Source organism: Dermacentor albipictus, chromosome 4 (assembly GCF_038994185.2).
Source record: "Dermacentor albipictus isolate Rhodes 1998 colony chromosome 4, USDA_Dalb.pri_finalv2, whole genome shotgun sequence".
NCBI classification, from domain to species: Eukaryota; Metazoa; Arthropoda; class Arachnida; order Ixodida; family Ixodidae; genus Dermacentor; species Dermacentor albipictus.
The window spans coordinates 72143217-72154979 of record NC_091824.1 but is presented as its reverse complement, the minus strand read 5'-3'; the positions used below and the strand labels follow the sequence as shown (position 1 = coordinate 72154979).

Genomic DNA, 11763 nt, shown 5'->3' with positions numbered 1-11763 from the left:
AACACACGCCTTTGCGCTATGCCACTTCACCTACGAGGCGGCCATGCACAGATGGAAGGTAGCGGAGAAAAAAAAACTCAATGTACAACTGAGGAAGCTAGTCAAACTAGCGCTGGGAATCCCCAAGAACACCGAGACAGAGCTCCTGCTGCAACTGGGGGTATACAATACACTTGAAGAAATCGCCGAAGCTCAAGAACGGGCTCAATGGACAAGACTCTCTGGAACCAAACCAGGTAGAGAAATCCTAGGCAAACTAGGTCATGACACCGCAGTAATGGAGAAACTATATCGAAGCGTTCCGACGGACACACGCAACTCCTATACGGTTCGCCCACTCCCACGGAACATGAACCCCGCGCACCATCAACCCAGAAGGCTGGCACGCGGATCGTTCATCCATCGCGAAATACGTGATAAGAAGATCTTAGCCTGTTTCGTAGACGCGGCACAATACCCGACCAGGAAGGCTTTCGTTGCCACCACGATCAATACGCAAGGTCAAGTCACAAACGCTCTCACAGTCAAGACCCACAAGTCCGAGATAGCAGAACAGGTCGCTATCGCACTTGCGCTCACAGACCCGACCACCACCCACGTCTACAGCGATTCACGCTCGGCTGTCAAAGCCTTTCAGAAAGGAGCAATTGCAAGCCAAGCTCTACAAATAATCAACAGATCCGCACCGCTGCAGCATCACACCATCTGCTGGTTCCCGGCACACCTCGGAGATATCGAGGACGCCCCTCGCAATCTCAATGAGATGGCTCACAGGAGCGCGCGAGACCTAACCCTCCGCGACGCCACCTATTCTGGTCGTGACCATCCCAGCGAGAATCGGGACCCTCCCTCCACATAAAAACGAGATAACAAAGCACTTTTATCTAGACCGCAGAATATACAGCACACTTCACAATAAGCTCACCAGGCCTCAAGCCCTCACGTTCAGAATGCTTCAAACAAACATGTACCCCACGCAGAACAGACTACATCACTACATGACTGACCTATACAAAACATCATATTGCGAAAATTGCCATAGCACACTAGACGTACATCACTTGCTCTGGCCGTGTGGTCGGACCCACGCAAACAAGGATCAAGAGTCCGCCAGGCTACAAGAAGCATTACGCAGCACGGACCTGTCGGAGCAGCTATGGGCCGTCCAGCGAGCCCACGATGCGGCCAGGGAGTTACAACTCCCGGTCCCAACGTGGGAGTAGCCCGCTCTATGGGGCCTTGCGTCCCGTAGCTCGCAGGACCTCTCATTAAAGTTATTCAATCCAATCCAACATTGTGAATGTAGGGTGCATGTTGCCTAGTTAACATGTTCACGGTTACTCGTTCACCAATGTTGTAGGCTGAAGCACCGGACATACCTGTACCAAAGCACTCCAGAGAAAAAAAAAGCATTAAAGACAATCCACACACAAAGTAAATCAAATAATATACAATCCTCGACGCACACAATTCTCATAAACGAGAATCGGGGCATACTGGGAACATTAGCAGCGTGCTAAAGATGAAGTGAATATTCATAAGCGCGATGCATTAAAATTCATAACTGTAAACTTGGTGGCAAAGAAACATTTCTTGCGATTTAATTCCAAGCTAAATGTAACGAAAACTAGTTAGGAGAGGATGCAGCTTGGCAAAGGGGGCATTTGAATAGCTTTTACGAACGCCTGTTCATTCCTAATTTGAATGTCAGATGGTTTCAATTGTAACACAGATGATGATGAGCCTGCAGATGATGCTAATGACGATGATGATAACGATGATGAAGATGAGGAAGAGAAAAAGGAAAAAGAGAACTGTTGCTTGCTGCAGGCGATCCTATACTTGCAAAAATTGCTGACTATTGCTCCGTATGAGAGCCACCCATAAAACTCGGTATAGTCTCAAGCCCGTCAGAGTCCATCTGCTAACAATTATTGAAAACGATGAGCAACTTGAAATGGGGCGACACAAGTTGCTTGCTATCCAATCGACGTCGATCTCCGCAGCACACGATTCTAACTCCATCCCCGTATCACGGACGGACATGTTTCACAAATAATAGTTTAGACCACGTCTTGTACGCTTGCCCATTATACGAACATAAGATACTTGTCCCTAATACATGTTTATGAAAATGAGGTTCGTGTGCTTTTACAGAAGAGGTGATCCTAGGAGTTGCTGTACCATTACAGAATAGAAGATTATAGGACCACGGCCTAGTTATTCTACAATGTGAAGAGCCACGCAAGGGCTGCCGGTTTTCTTGACATGCACCAAGCCTACATGACCAGTAGAGAAGAACTATAAGACGAAGAACGTTTGGCTTCTGCGTGCCCAGTGTGGAAATCTTTCTTCCTCCCTATCTTTAAGTCTCATGTTCTCGTTCACCAGCACTGGTTAGTTATCTGCCTCAGCAACTTCTGTCTTTGTTAATGACCCATACCTAATAGGCGGCAGAATAAACGATTATTAGTGGACTGATCACTGTGATATCACTTTATTCACCTTAAATATTCGCGGCCCGTCTGCATGTATTCTGGGAGTCCCTTGGCTCTTGCAGCCGCTGTCGCCCTCTTGGCTAGCGCTTGCTGGGCTTTCGGGTCTACGCCGGACAACACTTCCTTCCACAGCTCAATAGTACAATCTTCCATTATTTCTACTTCTGTGTTGTTTTGACAGACCCAAAAAATGGGGTATAGGTCCCCCTCTATGTGTGCATTTTCGCTCAGTGTTGTTGGTAAATTCCGTGCACTCTCTTTGGGCTGGAGTACGCGTTTATCTGTAATATTTTCTTCCTTTATTTCTTGTTCCTTGTCTAGCTCTTTACACGGTGGCACGTAGTCCCTTTCCCACAGCCTGTGGTGTTGTCGAATATCAGAATATGTTGGCAGCAGGTTTCGGTAATGCTCGTCCGGTGTGCTGGAGAACTCGGGCGTTGGCTTGCGCACCTTCGTTGCCATGTACAGACTGAGGTGCTGTTGTCCATATGAGTCTTGCTCGTCATAGAAAAACAATAAAATAATGGCAGAAACGCACTATTGACAGACGCGGAAGGAGCAGTTAGACGCATCATGATGATAGCAGTCATTCATACACCGTCATGGTAAACTCTGAAGTAGCACATCGATAACGGTCAGAAACCTCAGCCAAGCAGACGAGGCAGCCACTGCACTCTCACTTGTCTTGTAACCTAAGTACTGGCTCCTACCCTCTACGGGGTATTGCCCCAAAAGTCGGCGGTTTGAAGCATGTTTATTAGATTTTTTTAAAGACGTTTCATAGCCGAGAGAGGATCAGCAAATTATACCTTTCAAATTAGATTTAATGGGGCTGTCAAGAAATTTGAGATGAAAAAATGTAATATGAAGAAGTTAAATAATAGCAATAATTATAACCTTAAGAAATTAAGCAAAGTACTCTTTTTGTTTCTCTAATGAAATTGTATGCTGCTACGAAAGCATCCCTGTGGTTGGGTACAAGTGAAGTCGCCCCAAAATAAAGAATGGTTGGTATTATCAAGGAAAGTCCAAGTCGTCGAAATTAAAATTCAGAGTTTGCTTTGTCCTAAAGATTGCCGCACGAGATAAAAAATGGCTCAATACATTCAGATGCATTACAAAAAGAACATAGAGAACACACAGCGAGAACAGACTTGTGTAAGTAAAAATTTAGGGGTGCAATACGGCATCGCCAGTTTTGTACAGGAAACATCAAATTACTTAGACGAACACCCATTGTTATACCACGGAAAGGAAAGCTGGCGCAATTCAGAAGCCGATTTTAGTATAAATATCGTGGAGTTTTTCCAGATGGATAACTTCCTCTGCCTAGCCGTGGTTTCATAAGCTGTTGTCGGCGAAACAGATATGACAGAGCCATTGAGGGATGCTCGTGCTGATGATAATGATGATGTCCTTGATGAGTTTGGCACTTACCCACTCACACGGATTCGCCAAGCGTCGTGTGAATGAATCAGCCATTTGATTCAAGTGCAATCCACGATGCGCCGGTAATAAAGCAAGTCTACTTTCCGTAAATGCGGAAGTACCATTGCCAAAAATGCTGTCAAAATTTTCGAATTCGAAGATGCTGTAAGTGCTGTACATGCAGATTGACCTGAAATATCGGAGTCCTGACTCCATCATCTTTTTCTACTGTTTCCATATTTTGGTGGATGAAGTAGACGAAGGATTATTAGCTGTCGCTAGAAAGGAACGATGTAGAAGAAGGAGCTCCGCGAGTGGAACTGCTCTTGCCTTGCAGGGGTTTGGCCTAGGATTGCATAGCTGTTTTTTTTTCTCTTTTATCGCTTCTCAACAGTTTTGCTAGTCCTATTATTATTTAGCTAATCAAACCACGCAGATGTCCTTTTCTTCACCAGGGCCAGGGGCCTTCCCCTGGTCCGCTTCTATTCCTCCGCAGGAGTTACCTGTGGATCTGTTTCTACGCAACGGCATCACATCAGTTCCTGTGGCTCTTGTCCCAACAAATAACGGAGTCATACGGATGAAGAATCCGAAAGCGATTCAGGCGGAATTGCGAGCGGCGACGGCCCATTTCCAGACCATCTCTGAGGTCCGCCAGTTTGGCAGAGGTGGAGTCCTCTGCTTTTCGGCAGACCAGTCCTGTGTACAAGACCTGTTAAAGTGTTCGCTGTTTGCTGCCAATCCGGTGAGCGCATTTATTTCTCCCCGCTTGGCATGTGTGAAAGGGCTTGTCCGTGGCGTCGACGTGAACATGACACCGACAGAGCTATTAGAGATGCTTCCACCCGCGGGCGTAATTTCAGTTTATCGGTGTGGACGTACGGTCGAGAAAAACAGGATCCCTACTGAGTCGATCATAGCCACATTTGCAGGGACAATTCAACCCTCAGAGATAAAGGCATGGCCTCTAATCTACAGAGTGGAACCTCTGTCCCCTCGTCCCCTCCAATGTGTGAAATGCTGGCGCTACGGACACGCGTTAAAAGGATGTAGATCTGCTTCCAGATGCCGAATTTGTGGTGAAGAGCACAATGCTAGCGAATGCAAAAGCAAGAAAGGAAGGTGCTGCCTTTGCAATGACGCGCACCCTACAGATTATTCGAATTGCTCAGCAAAGGCACGGGAAATTGAAATTCTGGAAATCATTGAACGAAGACGTTGTTCGCGTAGAGAAGCCGTAGCGGAAATTGATTCTAGGCCACAGGGATACGCGGGCGCCACAGCCCGCCAGGTGACAGCAACGGATGCGTATCTTTCAATTTCTATTGCTAATGCCATCGAAAGGGCAATGGAAAAATCTATGGAGCGCCTAGCTGGAAACCTTTGTGAGTCCCTGACACATATTCTATCTAGCCAGATGGCGCAGATATTCGCAACAACAACAGCAGTTGCTATAACTTTGCGAACTACTGAGTGTCCACCTACTTCAAACCAGGAAGTAACCGCCAATTACACGTCGCAAGATGCCCAAATTGTAATCACACCAGTCGATGTTAACCAGACCCAATGCACAGGCGCCAACGATAATACAGAGGGCGCAGATGAAATGGACATGGATCCTCGATAGTTAAAACGATGTAGGTCCCCTTTGTCTAAAAAAGCTACGACTCTAACTCAGGCAAAGGCAAAAAAGTATCAGAAAGACAGCCTTACCAAGGAAGATTTCTTAAAGGAAAACATTTTAGGTAAGGCAGTTACTGAGTCCATACTTACGCAACCATAGGTCTCCTCAAAATTATTCATTGGAATTGCCGATCAATTTACTCAGCAGCAACATATTTATTGTATCTATCATCGAAATTCTCCCCGGATATCATTGCTTTGCAAGAAAAATGACTTTCAGTACATCAAATTTTTCAATTGACGAACTATCGATCCTTCCGACTGGACCGTCCATCGAAGGGCGGAGGTTTAGCTTTCTTTATCAATAACAGAATTAGCCTTAAAGCAAAGATTTCATATAAACATATGTCCCCCGAAAGTGAAATTCTCGCATTAGATATAACTATACCAGGGTGTCTACCTTTCTCGTTTGTAAACGCATACTTTCCTGCAGGTGTACAGAACACTCGAGGTTTGAATTCAGCAGTGACTTCATGGTGTAAGGACAAAATTCTGGTTGGAGATTTCAACTCCCATCACACGTGCTGGGGCTTTCGAACTGACCAATGTGGCAAACGCTTGTGGGATTGGACAATAGATAAAAATCTGTGTTGTCTGAACTCTAGATTTCCTATATATATTTGTAAACAGTCCCGCTCCGCATTGGATTTAAGTTTCGTAAGTTCGTCCTTCACTAACTCTTCCTGGACAGCCTTGGACTGTGCAACCAACAGTGACCACTTTCCAATAATGGTTGAAATCGCTTGCCCGATTATGCCATCGTGCTCCCAGGTACGCGTATTTGTAGATTAAAATAAAGTTAAATCCAATCCTAAGGTACATTTGGCTTCTCATTCCGAAGAGCAGGAAGACACCAAGGCTATGAAACTTTGTGCGGTAATTAAAAGAACATAAGAAAAGGCTGAATTCAGTATTACATCTGTAAAGCAAACATCTTACAACCCTTGGTGGAATACAGACTGCTCGCGAGACCACCGACGCCGACAGGCAGCTTGGAAGCAGCTCCTCTACAACCAGTGCTCCAAAAATTGGTTTGATTACAAGTTTCAAGCTGCAGTCTTTAAACGTACAGTTGCTAAAGCTAAAGAGGATTATGATAGGAAACACTATGATTTCCTTTCTAAATCTAAAAACAAAAAATCGTTGTTTAGATATATGAGATATCGGAAAATTCTGCCATCGCCAGCTAATATTGATTATATCAATCTGTCTCCCGATGAAACGAGAACATCTCTTGAACTCCTGGCTAAAGGCTTGGAGAGTAGATTCACGTCATCGATGTCGTACAATTTGCAAAAAGTAGCCCCATCCTTAGTGTATACTGAAGTTACATTGCCTGAGTTATCCCAAGTGATTCGAAACTTACCTTTGTCAGCGCCTGGTCCTGATGGAATTACCGTGCAATGGTAAAAATTTTATTTGATCTATCTCCTGGAGACCTTCTGAACCTTATAAACTATTCCTTACACAAAGCCTGGATACCTAACGATTGGAAAGTAGCTAAAGTAACCCCGATACCTAAAAAACAAGGACTAGGTTATAACACAGAAAACATCAGACCTATTTCTCTTACTTCTAATATGGTCAAAGTCATAGAGAGGGTATTACACTGCTGAATTACTATCTGGATGACGGATAATTTAATATTAAGTCCAAATCATATAGGCTTTAGAGCTAATTGCTCAGTATGGTGTGCCCAGCTGATTTAGAGAGCCGCATCCAACTTTCCCGGAAAAGGAGAGAATATTCTGCTTTGATGAAATTAGATATAGCTAAAGCTTATGACAGCGTCGAACATTCAATTCTACTGGATATTCTGCAGTGTCGTAATTTCCCCAATTATATAACCGCGTGGGTGGCAGAATTCTTGCGATCAAGAGAATTTCATTGCTTCAAGGACGGATGTTCTTCGTCTAAATTCAGACAAACTCGCGGAGTTCCCCAAGGATCTGTCATATCCCCACTATTATTTAATATAATAATGAGCTCTATCCCCACTTGTCAGGACGTGCACGTTTACGTGTATGCAGATGACATTGCATTTTTTGCTGCCGACACTGACATTAACACATTATACCAAAAATTACAAAGATACATGAGCATGCTAGAAGTATGGCTTCAGACAATTTGTATATCATTAAACGTAAGCAAAAGCGCCATTTTAGTGTTCTCAGTCATAGATCCGGTTTCAATTTCTATAACTTATAAGCAAAAACCCATTCCGCAGGTTGAGTCCCTAAAATATTTGGGAATCATATATAATGGAAAACTCAACTGGAGTCCACACATAGAGAGTGTAGCAGGTAAGGCACAACGTGCTTTAGGTATTCTGCGCAGAATAAGTAACCGGATATATGGACTACGTAGGGATCCATTGTTGATGATTTACAAAATGTATGTGCGCCCCATATTGGAATTTGGGTGTGTCTTGTTCTGAGGCGGCCCTGCTTATAAAATAAAGCCTCTGGTTCTTTTGGAGCGTGAGGCCCTGCGCCTGTGTCTGGGACTCCCCAGGTTTGTGGCTAATAATGTTATCTACCAAGAAGCGCGCCTTTCAACATTGCCCTGCAGATTTCGCATCTTAACAGTTCAAGCATTCCTGAAATTTTACAGCTTGCCGCTTAGACGTTCTGAATACGCATTCATTAATGATCCAAATTCCTTCTTCCTTGCTCATTGGCCTCGATTTCACACTCCACAAATCATATTTGTTCAAAAACAATTAGATAGCCTGAATGTGAACATTCGAGAGCTAATTCCGTCAACCGAATCACATCAGAATATTGAGATAGATTTTGATGACAATTTCCCCCCAAACTCTAAGTTTCAATCAGCCACGTTTTTAAATAACCTGTTGCAAGATTACCTAGCACACGTGCAAACAAATAACATAATAGCTACAGACGCTTCAGTGAACAACGAAAAGGCGGGCGTAGGCATCTTCTCGCTTCCGCTTGGCTGGTCATTCTCCCTGAGACTGCCAGACTTCACACCTGTTTTTGAAGCCGAGCTTCTAGCAATTCTATTAGCGCTTCGGAAAGTACCGTCGAACTCAATAAGTGCGGTTATTATAACAGATTCCCTTTCTGTCTGTACTTCGCTTACGGCTTCACCCAATTCGCCACCAATAAAGACGTTTCTAACATTAGTTCCTCCGCAGTTGAATTCTCTAAAACTATTATGGGTACCTGGACATTGTGGCTTACATTTAAATGAAATGGCAGACGCATTAGCGCGAGCATCCCTGAGTGGACCTATAATGCCGGTTCTTCCTTTGGTGGCTCACATAACAGCAATCAGATATAGAAAATATTCAATTCATAGAGATGTCAGTGACTCAATAACAACATGGACAGAATATCAGCACCTCAAATTTCCGTGGAAAATCCAGTGGTGTCCATCAAGACAATCAGAAGTAGCGGTCACGAGATTACGCTGCCGTGTCCCTCCATTAAACCTATATTTACACAGGGCTGGTCTGACACTATCACATCTGTGTCCATACTGTCAAGAAACAGAATCACTAGATCAATATTTTTTGGTATGTCGACGATACAGATTGTTAAGAAAAAGACATCTAGAACTTCCGTTCGCAAAATTAGGGTTAATGTTATCGCCAGATATCATATCTTTCGGTGCGTCAGTTACAGGAGTCAGCCACAGGGACGTATTTGATGCCGTTTGCAGTTACATACAGTCAACAAAACGAATAACTTTTTTACTTTTGTCTTGTATTTTATTTGTTTTTGTATGTTTTCTTATCTCTCTTTCGTTATATATTTTTTTTAATCATAGAATAAGTGGCACTTCAAAAAGAATAGGTGAACGTTTCAGCACGCAATTCTTGGCCAATTCCCCAGTGTGGGTATGAGCCATAACATGAGGCCATCATCATCAGTAGCTGTCGCTAGGAAGGAAAGAAGTAGAAGAAGGAGCTCCTTTGTCAGCTGCCCGTCGTCGGCGTTCGATCTAGCGTTCGGTGCTCCGCCCCGGTGTGCCCAAGCTGGAACATGCCTGGTGGTTTAGCTGAGTTTTGGGTAGATTTGGCCTTGCTATCTTACTTAGCCAATTTTTGTAGGACTTGTTTCCTGATTGAAGCAAAACTTATGCCTAAGAACTCTCCTGAGCAAGGGCCCAGCCCTTGGTCAGCCTCCCTTTTGCCTGATGATTTGCCTTTGCATTCTTTCTTCCGCAGCGGTGTTGCAGCATCGCTGTCGCGCTGCTGCCCTCGAACGGTGGATTCATCCGGCTGAACTAACCATAAGCTGTTCAGGGCGAGCTCCAAGCCATGACGCATCATTTGCAGATGATAAGCGATGTCCGGCGATTTGGAAGAGGTGGGAAAGCTTGTAGGTCATCAGATTCGACCAGTGTTGCAGACTTCCTAAAGTGCGAGACTTTCGCATCTGTCCCGGTGAGTGCGTTTATTTCTCCTCAACTAGCATGCACTAAAGGCATTGTCCGGGGCGTAGACTCTCGATTGAGCCCAACTGAGACTCGGGAGAAACTGTGTCATGCTGGCGTCATAGCTGTATACCGATGTAAACGATTTGTAAACGGGCAAAAGTTACCACAGGATCGGTTATTGCTACGTTTGCGGGCATGTCCTGCCGATCTTAATTAAAAGTGTGGCCACATATTTTTAGAGTGGAACCTCTCGCTTCCCGTCCACTTCAGTGTCGGAACTGTTGGCGTTCTGGCCATAGTGCAGCAGGCTACAAATAAAATGGGCGCCGTCGTGCCTGTGGTGACGGTCATTCCCCCAATGAATGTACAGCTAAAGTCCAAACGTGCTGCCTATGCGAAGGGAACCGTGCGGCTGACTATGGAAACTGCTCGGCTAGGGCTAACGAAATACAGTTACATGAGATTATTGACAGGCGACGAAGTTCTATGCGAGAAGCTATTGCTGTGGCCGAAGAAAGAGCCTTTGGATACGCTGGCCTCACTGCGAGGCAATCTACTTTGCATGAAGACAGCTTGCCAAAGCTCATTGAACCAGCAGTAGGAAAAGGAATGACAAAGGCTATGCAACATATTGTCACAAGTGTAACCGAATGTATTTCACTAGTGTTTACTGCGCAGATGACACAGCTGTTGCAAACAGCTGCCACACCAATCACCAAATCGATTGTTATGTTGCAGAACAGGTAGCCAGTTCAGTCCTAGCGCCGAGTACGACATTGGATCCAACATTTGCAGGATCCAATCCTTGTATATCGCGTCAGTCAGACTCGCAGGTCGACATGGAAACGGGTGATGATACCAGGTCGCAAAAGCTAACTTCGTCTCCAGTAACTGCTTCTTGTCCATATACCAAAAACAAAAAGGGTAATCCTATTTCTCATTCTGTCATCCAAGAAAGTTCATTGCGACCGTAGTCGGTGAATGTCAATTAGATAATCACCATAGCTTTTTTAAAAGTGCTACAGTGGAACTGTCGTTCTTTGTTCTATGCTTTAACAGACTTAAATTACTTGGCAACGCAACTTAATCCTGACGTCATAATCTTACAAGAAACCTGGCTTACTCCTGAGAAAAATTTCCATTTTAAAGATTTTCGCGATCTTTTCGATTAGATCGCCTTTCACTTGGAGGTGGTTTAATGATTTTATCATCATCCAAGATATGTCCTAACGCGAAAAAAGCTTTTAGGTTATTGTCTCCAGATTGTCAAATTTTGACAGTGCACCTTGGCATCCCAGGCTACCGTTCATTTTCGATTATAAGTGATTAATTCCCCACAGGCGTACACAGTGCATACTAATTGGATAGTGCACTTGCCAGCTGCAAAAAGAAGTCGTCCTTACTGGTGACTTCAACTTGCATCACGTGTCATGAGCTTACAAAACAGATGCATGTGGAACGCATCTATGGGATTGGACCATAGATAAAAAATCTTTCATGCCTTAATATCAGACCACCCATTTCTCCGTGGCAAATCTCGCTCAGTGTTAGATTTGACGTTTTCTAGAACAAGTGTCGCCGTGACATCTTGGACTACGATTTATTTCGGTACAAACAGTGATCATCTCCTGGTATACTTTGGAATTGCATGCTCTTTAACAACAGTTGAACGACAAGGCAGAACATTTCTGAAATGCAAAAAATTTAAAGACTGCTTGCGCTCCACCACTGCATCATTAATTAGTAG

At 44.3% G+C, this 11763-nt stretch overlaps 1 protein-coding gene and 1 long non-coding RNA gene across 4 annotated transcripts in view; one reads left to right on the top strand and one right to left on the bottom strand.

Annotated features, from left to right (window-relative positions):
• Window positions 1-11763, bottom strand: part of LOC135902070 (uncharacterized) — a 750038-nt gene that overhangs the window by 145279 nt on the left and 592996 nt on the right. The window lies entirely within an intron of this gene.
• LOC135902064 (uncharacterized) overlaps window positions 9538-11763 on the top strand; it is a 79936-nt gene continuing 77710 nt past the window's right edge. For all 3 annotated transcript variants that reach the window (XM_065431962.2, XM_065431964.2, XM_070537071.1), the window contains exons 1-2: window positions 9538-9646; window positions 9805-10023. The gene's annotated coding sequence lies outside the window, so the exon portion shown is untranslated. The remainder of the gene's footprint in view (window positions 9647-9804; window positions 10024-11763) is intronic.